This window comes from Berghia stephanieae, chromosome 11 (assembly GCF_034508935.2).
Source record: "Berghia stephanieae isolate SIO BIC M18660-M18661 chromosome 11, UCSD_Bste_1.3, whole genome shotgun sequence".
NCBI classification, from domain to species: Eukaryota; Metazoa; Mollusca; class Gastropoda; order Nudibranchia; family Aeolidiidae; genus Berghia; species Berghia stephanieae.
This window is the reverse complement of record NC_088370.1, coordinates 24,431,742-24,441,741: the sequence shown is the minus strand read 5'-3', so window position 1 is coordinate 24,441,741 and position 10,000 is coordinate 24,431,742.

Genomic DNA, 10,000 nt, shown 5'->3' with positions numbered 1-10,000 from the left:
GATAATAGTCTACTCTAGGATATTGATAATACTATCATTAATCGACTCCAAAAGATACAGCAAACGGAAGCTGGGGTTGTGACGTTATTTAATAAGGGTCAGCATAATACTCCTGTTGGGGAGACCGAACAACGAATTAAAATCACGCACCTACGTTTTCAATTGCTTTAGCAATTCCGCTTCTGTTTACTTTTAAGTACATATCGAACATTATCGACCCAGTCGAAATTTAAGATTTGCTGATATATATTTCAATATGAAAAGCAAATCCCAAAATCTCTAATTTTTCATGAAATATCCTTTGATTATCATGCACCCCCCCCCCCCCTCCCCGAATTTTGAACTCCATCAGCATTGAAACAAAACAAGTGGCAATCAACTTACCTTGAAAACACGATTTAAGGCTAAACTTTTCCGTAGATCATATTATGCTTTAAATTCCTGGTATGTATTTTATCGTATATCTTTCTTATCTGTTCAATGTGTTTTTTATCTTGTCAGGTTTATACATAATTTGTTCTATATATCATGATACTTTGATGTAACAAACCAGTGATTAATTGGATATAATTTCAATATGTCGCAACTTATATGTATATATATATATATATATATATATATATATATATATATATATATATATATATATATATATATATATATATATCATATAATACTGCCTTACCAAGTATAATATTACTACTACCAACGAATCTATTGTCTTCTGGCACTTTTCTACTCACTTCATATCTTGTTGTTACCAGTATTACTACTGCTACTAACAATACTATCACTTTTACTGCTGGAGCTACTATCATAACTTAAACTTGACTTGAGCTTTTACTTGAGCTTTTATATAGCGCAATATCCACTAAACGTGCTCAAAGCGCTTTGGTCCCTGGTCAACAGCAACACTTAACATGTAGGACGTGGCATGACGCCTGTTAGGCGATATTACAATTTTTCGGTCAGAGATAACTCTGTTAACGGCCAGGTACTCATTTTACAACTGAAAACGGATTCGACTATGCGCCGAGCTAGGCTCGAACTCAGGACCTCCAAACCGAAAGCGATTATCATACCAGAAGACCACATAGCCGCACTTTACTACTACTACTACTACTACTACTACTACTACTACTACTACTACTACTACTACTACTACTACTACTACTACTACTAATAATAATAATAATAATAATAATAATAAAAATTAATAATATAATAATAATAATAATAATAATAATAATAATAATAATAATAATTAATAATAATAATAATAATAATAATAATAAATAATAATAATAATAATAATAATAACAATAATAATCATAACAATAATACTCTCTCTCTCTCTCTCTCTCTCTCTCTCTCTCTCTCTCTCTCTCTCTCTCTCTCTCTCTCATTCATTTATTAAATCATTTATAATCCGTAGTCTTTAGTCAGCCCCTCTCTTCCCCTATTAAACCATTTAATAATAAGTATGTATATAAGATAAGCGTTAGTCAACCTCCCCCCCCCCCTCTCTCTCTCTCTCTATCTCTCTCTCTCTCTCCCCCTTTATATATATATATATATATATATATATATATATATATATATATATATATATACATATATATATATATATATATATATATATATATATATAATATATATATATATATATATAATTCTATACTTGGCCAATGTTGGCCACACGCGTGGCCATCTGGCACGTCAGCCGCTAAGCTTGTCGGCCATTGAATGTCATCTTAATAATCAGTTGATAATTCGACTTTTTAACAATCTTTGTCCCCTTTGAAATAGACTTGTCCAATATCTCTTTTCCTCACAGTAAATTAACACACACACACACACACTCTCTCTCTCTCTCTCTCTCTCTCTCTCTCTCTCTCTCTCTCTCCCTCCCTCCCTCTCTCTCTCTCTCTCTCTCTCTCTCTCTCTCTCTCTCTCTCTCTCTCTCTCTCTCTCTCTCTCTCCCAGAAATTACATGGTCTCACGGACTTTTTTGACTGATAATAATTTAGCAGGCATTTTTCACATCATTTGTGTAGGTTGTTAACACAACATTACAGTTCGGAAATGTTCCAAATGGTCAATATTATGTATATTTTTTAACGAAATTACGGATGACCCTAGCCATACAGCTCTAAAACTGTACAAGTTAGAGCACTTCTGATGTCTTCATTATATTTTCTGATAATTTTGCCATAAAATTGCCAAGTTTGAATATCTTATTCCACGTATTAAGCGAGATACAGCCACAAACCAGAATATAACGCAGAAAAAGCGTCCCATATATTCCGTATTATTTTCTCTTTGTGAGTCATCCAAATAAATGACACCTTTGAAACTGCATAACTTTTTTATTTATGAATGGATTTTCAAAATTCAAATAGATTTTTACTCAGTGGAGATAGGGCTTTGATTTAAAAGTAGTGTTTTCCCACAAAAAATAGAAAAAAAAGTTCATAGTCTACTAAAACTTTTATCATACGTTAGAATATAAGATAAGCTTTAGTCAAAGTAATACTAAGCTGCTAAAAGCTGCTGACTGTGAAAAGTATTAAACAAATACGAATATAAAAACCACCAAACGTCTTCAGAGATGACGTACCGAATATATCTCTGTCGTCGATCAGGTGTTTTTAATAATGTATTTATGTTTTTATTGGGGGGGGGGGGTTGTTGTTGTTGTTGGCTTAAGAAGGGTTTTGAGCCGAAACGTTCCGTGTTTGGTATTTTGCTCATTTTTGAAACTGTTATATTCATTTTTTTGTTTATTGCTAGATTTTCTAGTAAATAATATTCCACAAAAATAATTACTCAGATTTAAACTATGCTGTAATATTTTTCACATATTGTCCGAGAGCTATACACGAAAATGTATCGTCTGTTTAAGAAATGGACATTTAAAAAAATACTTTACAAGAGAATACAATACATGAAATCAACATTATAGAATATAGGTATATTATAAAGACAATTGTTTGCAATACATTTTGGAGAAAAAAGCAGTTTTCACATAAATTTATAATAATAATAATAATAATTTTTGTGAAGGTAACTTTAAGTAACTGCTAATTATTATTATTATTATTATTATATATTATTATTATTATTATTATTATTATTATTATTATTATTATTATTATTATTATTATTATTATTATTATTATTATTATTATTATTATTATTATTATTATTATTATTATTATTATTATTATTATTATTATTATTATTATTATTATTATTATTATTATTATTTTTATTATTATTATTATTATTATTATTATTTATTATTATTATTATCATTATTATTATTATTATCATCATTATTATTATTATTATTATTAATATTATTATTATCATTATTATTATATTATTATTATTATTATTATTATTATTATTATATTATTATTATTGTTGTTATTATTATCATTATTATATTATTTTTATTATTATTATTATTATTATTATTATTATTATTATTATTATTATTATTATTATTATAATAATAATTATTATTATTATTATTATTATTATTATCATTATTATTGTTATTATTATCATTATTATTATTATTATTATTATTATTATTATTATTATTATTATTATTATTATTATTATTATTATTATTATTTTCATCATCATCATCATTATTATTATTATTATTATTATTATTATTATTATTATTATTATTATTATTATTATTATTATTATTATTATTATTATTATTATTTATATTATTATCATCATCATCATCATCATCATCATCATCATCATCATCATCATTAACCCATCATTATCATCACAAGTATCGCAATTATTATAACATCTGCTTACGATAGTCAATGATTATTCTGTTTGGGTCCCCGAATGATTTGCGTTTATATTTTGTTCCGCTGGCATTAAACCATTCTGGGTAAGTTCTTGGTTTCGGAGCTGTAGCACAGTTGCAATCTCCAATCTTTGCTTTAACAACCTTGACCTTGCCCCCTTCATCGAAATCACAATCGGTAAGTCTGACAGACGAAGTATCTGAAAAAAAAGAACGATATACTTGTCATGAATTTAAAAGAGTTATGTGTCTTATTTTACAGCACCTTTCCAAGCATTTACAAGGCCCAATGCATTTTAAAATTTATTATTAATTTAAGCCGAACATTTGGCTTATGGATCCATTAAACAGAATTCAAATTGCCAAAAAGAGAAGGGATATCATAAAGACAATATCGTGTGTAAAGTTTAAAAGTTTGAATACAAGTTACCAAACATACATGACTGCTATTAACCACTCTGGCGATTTATCATAAAGTGTTGTTTCAACCCCTTTGTTTTTCCCTTTATTTCGGCTATATTGATCAACGGAAATAACCGAATAAATAGACATATTCGTTTTATTCTCATTGTATTCTGTTTTGTATTTAGAGTGATTGGAGGTTAATAAATAAGGGGAAATGTTACAATGTTCAAATGCTGAACATTCAAAATAATGTTATATTTACTGATTTATGCTTAATAATAGGTAATACATTAAATCATGTTTATCTTTGGGTCAGTCACCATTATTGGAGGCATCTTAAGTATAGTTATCTTGAAAATCAATTATGGTTAATCCAAACAAAATGAAACAGAACATAACTTTTAAAATGTGCAAATAACATGTCAGTCCCAACATTTATGGGTTAGATTCGCCTTAGCTATACCGTACTAGTGTATACATGCTGTGTTCTTGGTTAAGAAACTCAGAACATTGCCATCCGAAAATATAACGGACCAACACACAAAACTATGTGTAACTTTGAGCGGTCACAGTCTGGATACTACAGTTTAGTCAGAATTTCTTAAAATCGTGGATAGTAAAAAAACAATAACAAAGAATGAGTGAGGCCAATTTCGTTCCATCTATGCCTTAGTGGTGTATACCACAGTTTTCTATACCTTAGCGGTGTATACCTCAGTGGTATATACCTTAGTGGTGTATTCTTAGTGGTGTATACCTTAGTGCTGAATACTTTAGTGGGTTATACATTAGTGGTGTATACCTCAGTGGTGTATACCTTTTTGGTCTATACCTTAGTGGTGTATACCTCAGTGGTATATACCTTAGTGATGTATTCTTACTGGTGTATACCTTAGTGGCGAATACTTTAGTGGGTTATACCTTAGTGGTCTATACCTTAGTGGTCTATTCCTTAGTGATGTATACCTTAGTGGTGCATACCTTAGTGATGTATACCTTAGTGGTGTATACCTAGTGTATACCTTAGTGATGTTTACCTTAGTGGTCTATAGCTTAGTGATGTATAACTTAGTGGTGTATATCTTAGTGGTGTAAACCTTAGTAGTGTATATCTTTTCATAATTGACAAACATAAAACAGATGAAAGGGACAATAACAATTGCTTGCTACCTTGTGATAGGACGCTAATCTGTCGTAAAGGACGTTTTGTCAGATCTAACAGACCCAGCTACCTAATCAACGATCGGTGAACAGAGGGGTCAGAAAAAATATCGACTGCATTTTGGATGGATCCTGGTCCCTTTGCTTGAAAAGGGAGTGCTCTACCAACTGAGCTATCGAGACCCCTTTATACTAAATAGATTAGATGGATTGTATCCATTCACCAAATGTGGATTATTCTGTTTTTTCATCTAGGTGTCCAGTACTGATGTAGACTCCCAGAAACGAACGTAAAGAAAGACATTTTTAGAGGCATTCTAGCACCAATAAGCTACGTTTGTTTTCCGTATAATGTCCTCAAATCAGAAATATCAAATTAATAAATTAAGGAGCAGGCACCGTTGTAAAATGAAGATCAGAACATGTGTATATGAAAGGTGCCAGATACCCTTGTAAGAAAAAGATCTGAACATGTGTGTATGAAAGGTACCAGACACGGTTGTAGGATAAAGATCTGAACATGTGTATATGAAAGGTGCCAGACACCGTTGTAAGATAAAGATCAGAACATGTGTGTATGAAAGATGCCAGATATCGTTGTAAGATAAAGATCAGAACATGTGTGTATGAAAGATGCCAGATACCGTTGTAAGATAAAGATCAGAGCATGTGTGTATGAAAGGTGCTAGACACCGTTGTAAGATAAAGATCTGAATATGTGTGTATGAAAGATGTCAGACACCGTTGTAAGATAAAGGTTTGAATATGGGTGTATGAAAGGTGCTAGACACTGTTGTAAGATAAAGATCTGAATATGTGTGTATGAAAAGTGTCACACACCGTTGTAAGATAAAGATCAGAACATGTGTGTATGAAAGGTGCCAGATACCGTTGTAAAAAAAAAAAGATCAGAGCATGTGTGTATGAAAGGTGCTAGACACCGTTGTAAGATAAAGATCAGAACATGTGTGTATGAAAGATGCCAGATATCGTTGTAAGATAAAGATCAGAACATGTGTGTATGAAAGATGCCAGATACCGTTGTAAGATAAAGATCAGAGCATGTGTGTATGAAAGGTGCTAGACACCGTTGTAAGATAAAGATCTGAATATGTGTGTATGAAAGATGTCAGACACCGTTGTAAGATAAAGGTTTGAATATGGGTGTATGAAAGGTGCTAGACACTGTTGTAAGATAAAGATCTGAATATGTGTGTATGAAAAGTGTCACACACCGTTGTAAGATAAAGATCAGAACATGTGTGTATGAAAGGTGCCAGATACCGTTGTAAAAAAAAAAAAGATCAGAGCATGTGTGTATGAAAGGTGCTAGACACCGTTGTAAGATAAAGATCTGAATATGTGTGTATGATAGGTGTCAGACACCGTTGTAAGATAAAGGTTTGAATATGTGTGTATGAAAAGTGTCAGACACCGTTGTAAGATAAAGGTTTGAATATGTGTGTATAAAAGGTGTCAGACACCGTTGTAAGATAAAGATCGTAACATGTGTGTATGAAAGGTGTCAGACACCGGTGTAAGATAAAGATCGTAACATGTGTGTATGAAAGCTGTCAGACACCGTTGTAAGATAAAGATCGTAACATGTGTGTATGAAAGGTGTCAGACACCGTTGTAAGATAAAGATCGTAACATGTGTGTATGAAAGGTGTCAGACACCGTTGTAAGATAAAGATCGTATCATGTGTGTATGAAAGGTGTCAGACATCGTTGTAAGATAAAGATCGTAACATGTGTGTATGAAAGCTGTCAGACACCGTTGTAAGATAAAGATCGTAACATGTGTGTATGAAAGGTGTCAGACACCGTTGTAAGATGAAGATCGTAACATGTGTGTATGAAAGGTGTCAGACACCGTTGTAAGATAAATATCGTAACATGTGTGTATGAAAGGTGTCAGACACCGTTGTAAGATAAAGATCGTAACATGTGTGTATGAAAGGTGTCAGACACCGTTGTAAGATAAAGATCGTAACATGTGTGTATGAAAGGTGTCAGACACCGTTGTAAGATAAAGATCGTAACATCTGTGTATGAAAGGTGTCAGGCACCGTTGTAAGATAAAGATCGTAACATGTGTGTATGAAAGCTGTCAGACACCGTTGTAAGATAAAGATCGTAACATGTGTGTATGAAAGGTGTCAGACACCGTTGTAAGATAAAGGTTTGAATATGTGTGTATAAAAGGTGTCAGACACCGTTGTAAGATAAAGATCGTAACATGTGTGTATGAAAGCTGTCAGACACCGTTGTAAGATAAAGATCGTATCATGTGTGTATGAAAGCTGTCAGACACCGTTGTAATATAAGATTGTAACATGTGTGTATGAAAGCTGTCAGACACCGTTGTAAGATAAAGATCGTATCATGTGTGTATGAAAGGTACAGACAAAGCAAGCAAGAAAAATACAGAGTTTAAGGTCATTGATACGTTAACTTAAACTTGAGCTTTTTTATAGGGCATTATCCACAAAACGTGCTCAAAGTGCTTTGGCCAACAGCAACACGTAACATGTAGAACGAGACATGATGCCTGTTAGGCGATAATCCATTTTTGCAGAGACAACGCTGTTAATGACCAATTACTCATTATAATCCTAAGTACTTTGAGAGAATGTGAGTAAAGAACCTTTTCCAAGGTCTCAATTATGTACCGAGCGGGGCTCGAACCCAGGACCTTCCGATCCGAAAGCGAGTGTCATATTATTAAACCACATTGCCGCGCTAATTATTAATTATCGCGAAATCGATCATACTATATTGTGTCTTCTAATCTTAAATCGTTTTTTAAAATTCTTCGTGGTATTTACTGGACCCTTCTTTTCTAAAAATAAGTTTAAATACATTTTTATTTTTATGTTTAATTTTGTTTGTTTTATTAAACGAATCTCATGGACTAGAATTAGGACGGTCTTTGTTTCGTACCCGAAGAGTACCAAGTTTGATCACACGCCGCTGCACTGTGTGGCCTTGAGCAAGTCACCTCGCTCAATTTTTGGCCCGACACTGCGGCTGACGCCTAGATTATTCCAGTCTTCCCTTGGGATAGACCCTAGAGAAAAAGTTCCCCTATAAGATGAATAAAGGGAATTTTATCTACTTATTTATTTGTTTATTTATTTATTTATTGACTGACCGTTCTCTTGGAAGCCACAGAACATAGTAAGTATGACAATGAGTAGCTTCAGGGGGTGACAAGGTGCCATGGTCAAAATAGTTTTCTCTATTTCTGGAGGAAAATAAGGGATGTTAATACAAGTAGAACACAAGTAATAAAATTTAAAGGTTGAATGAATGAATATTTTGACGGCGCTGTCTCTATGAACGCTTGCCGTGAATGTATGTGAGTTACTTCAAGTGTGTCAGTCTGTAAATTGTTTCCATAAATCTCTGTCCAGTTCAAGAATTCTTGGCTTTTGAAGGTCTAGAGCTTTATAGGGGAGACATCATAAAATACAAGGCAAATTCCCAATGGCATTACTCAATGAGATGTTCCAAACAATAAAGGTGATTTGTGTTCATCTTCTTCCTTAATATCTACAAAATACCCTGGGTGTATTGTTGCAGACTTTGAACCTTAAAAAAATAAGATTTTATACAGCGCAATATCCACTTTACGTGCTCAAAGCGTGTTACAAGGGCTCCCTGGCCAACAGAAACACTTTACATGTAGGACGAAACATGACACCTATTAGGAAATATTACATTTTTTTTTCGGACAGAGACAATGCTGTTAAGCGCCAGACTCTCATTTTACACTTGAGTACGGTGAGAGATTGTGATTAAATAGCCTTTTCGAAGGACTCAACTATGCGCCGAGCGAGGCTCGAGCCCAGGACCTTCCGATCCGAAAGCGAATGGCATACCACTAGACCACATAGCCTCACTTTGGTGTACATGTTGATGTTTAGAAGCGATTATTTCTCTGAACGGTTTAAGGTATTCAGAGCTAACTACATCCACAGGCAGGCGGTCCCAAATTCTAATCGTTGATGGGAAAAATCGACTGCTCATGTTATTGTCGAATCTGATTCGTCTTCTGACCACCAGGTCCATAGGTCGACTTAATTCTTTTGGTGCTGCTCCCAAATATACGGTCAATAGAATTGACCTCTGACAAAAATTTCCTTTCGGATGAATAAAGTACATTATTATTATTATTATTATTATTATTATTATATTATTATTATTATATATTATTATTATTATTATTATTATTATTATTATTATTATATTATTATTATTATTATTATTATTATTAATTATTATTATTATTATTATATTATTATTATTATTATTATTATTATTATTATTATATTATTATTATTATTATTATTATATTATTATTATTATTATTATTATTATTATTATTATTATTTTAGAGGATTGATCTCGTCATTTACACTTTTTCACCATACTCAAATGCAAAGTGAGTGCTCCAGCAGTAACAACATTCTCTCTATTATCTAATTTTGCCTGACTGGCGTCTGGTCTTTTCCCATTGGATGGCTAGATGTTTCAAAGCTCTTTCAGTTCAGCACATTGAGTGGAAATTGTGTCATTTGAAAA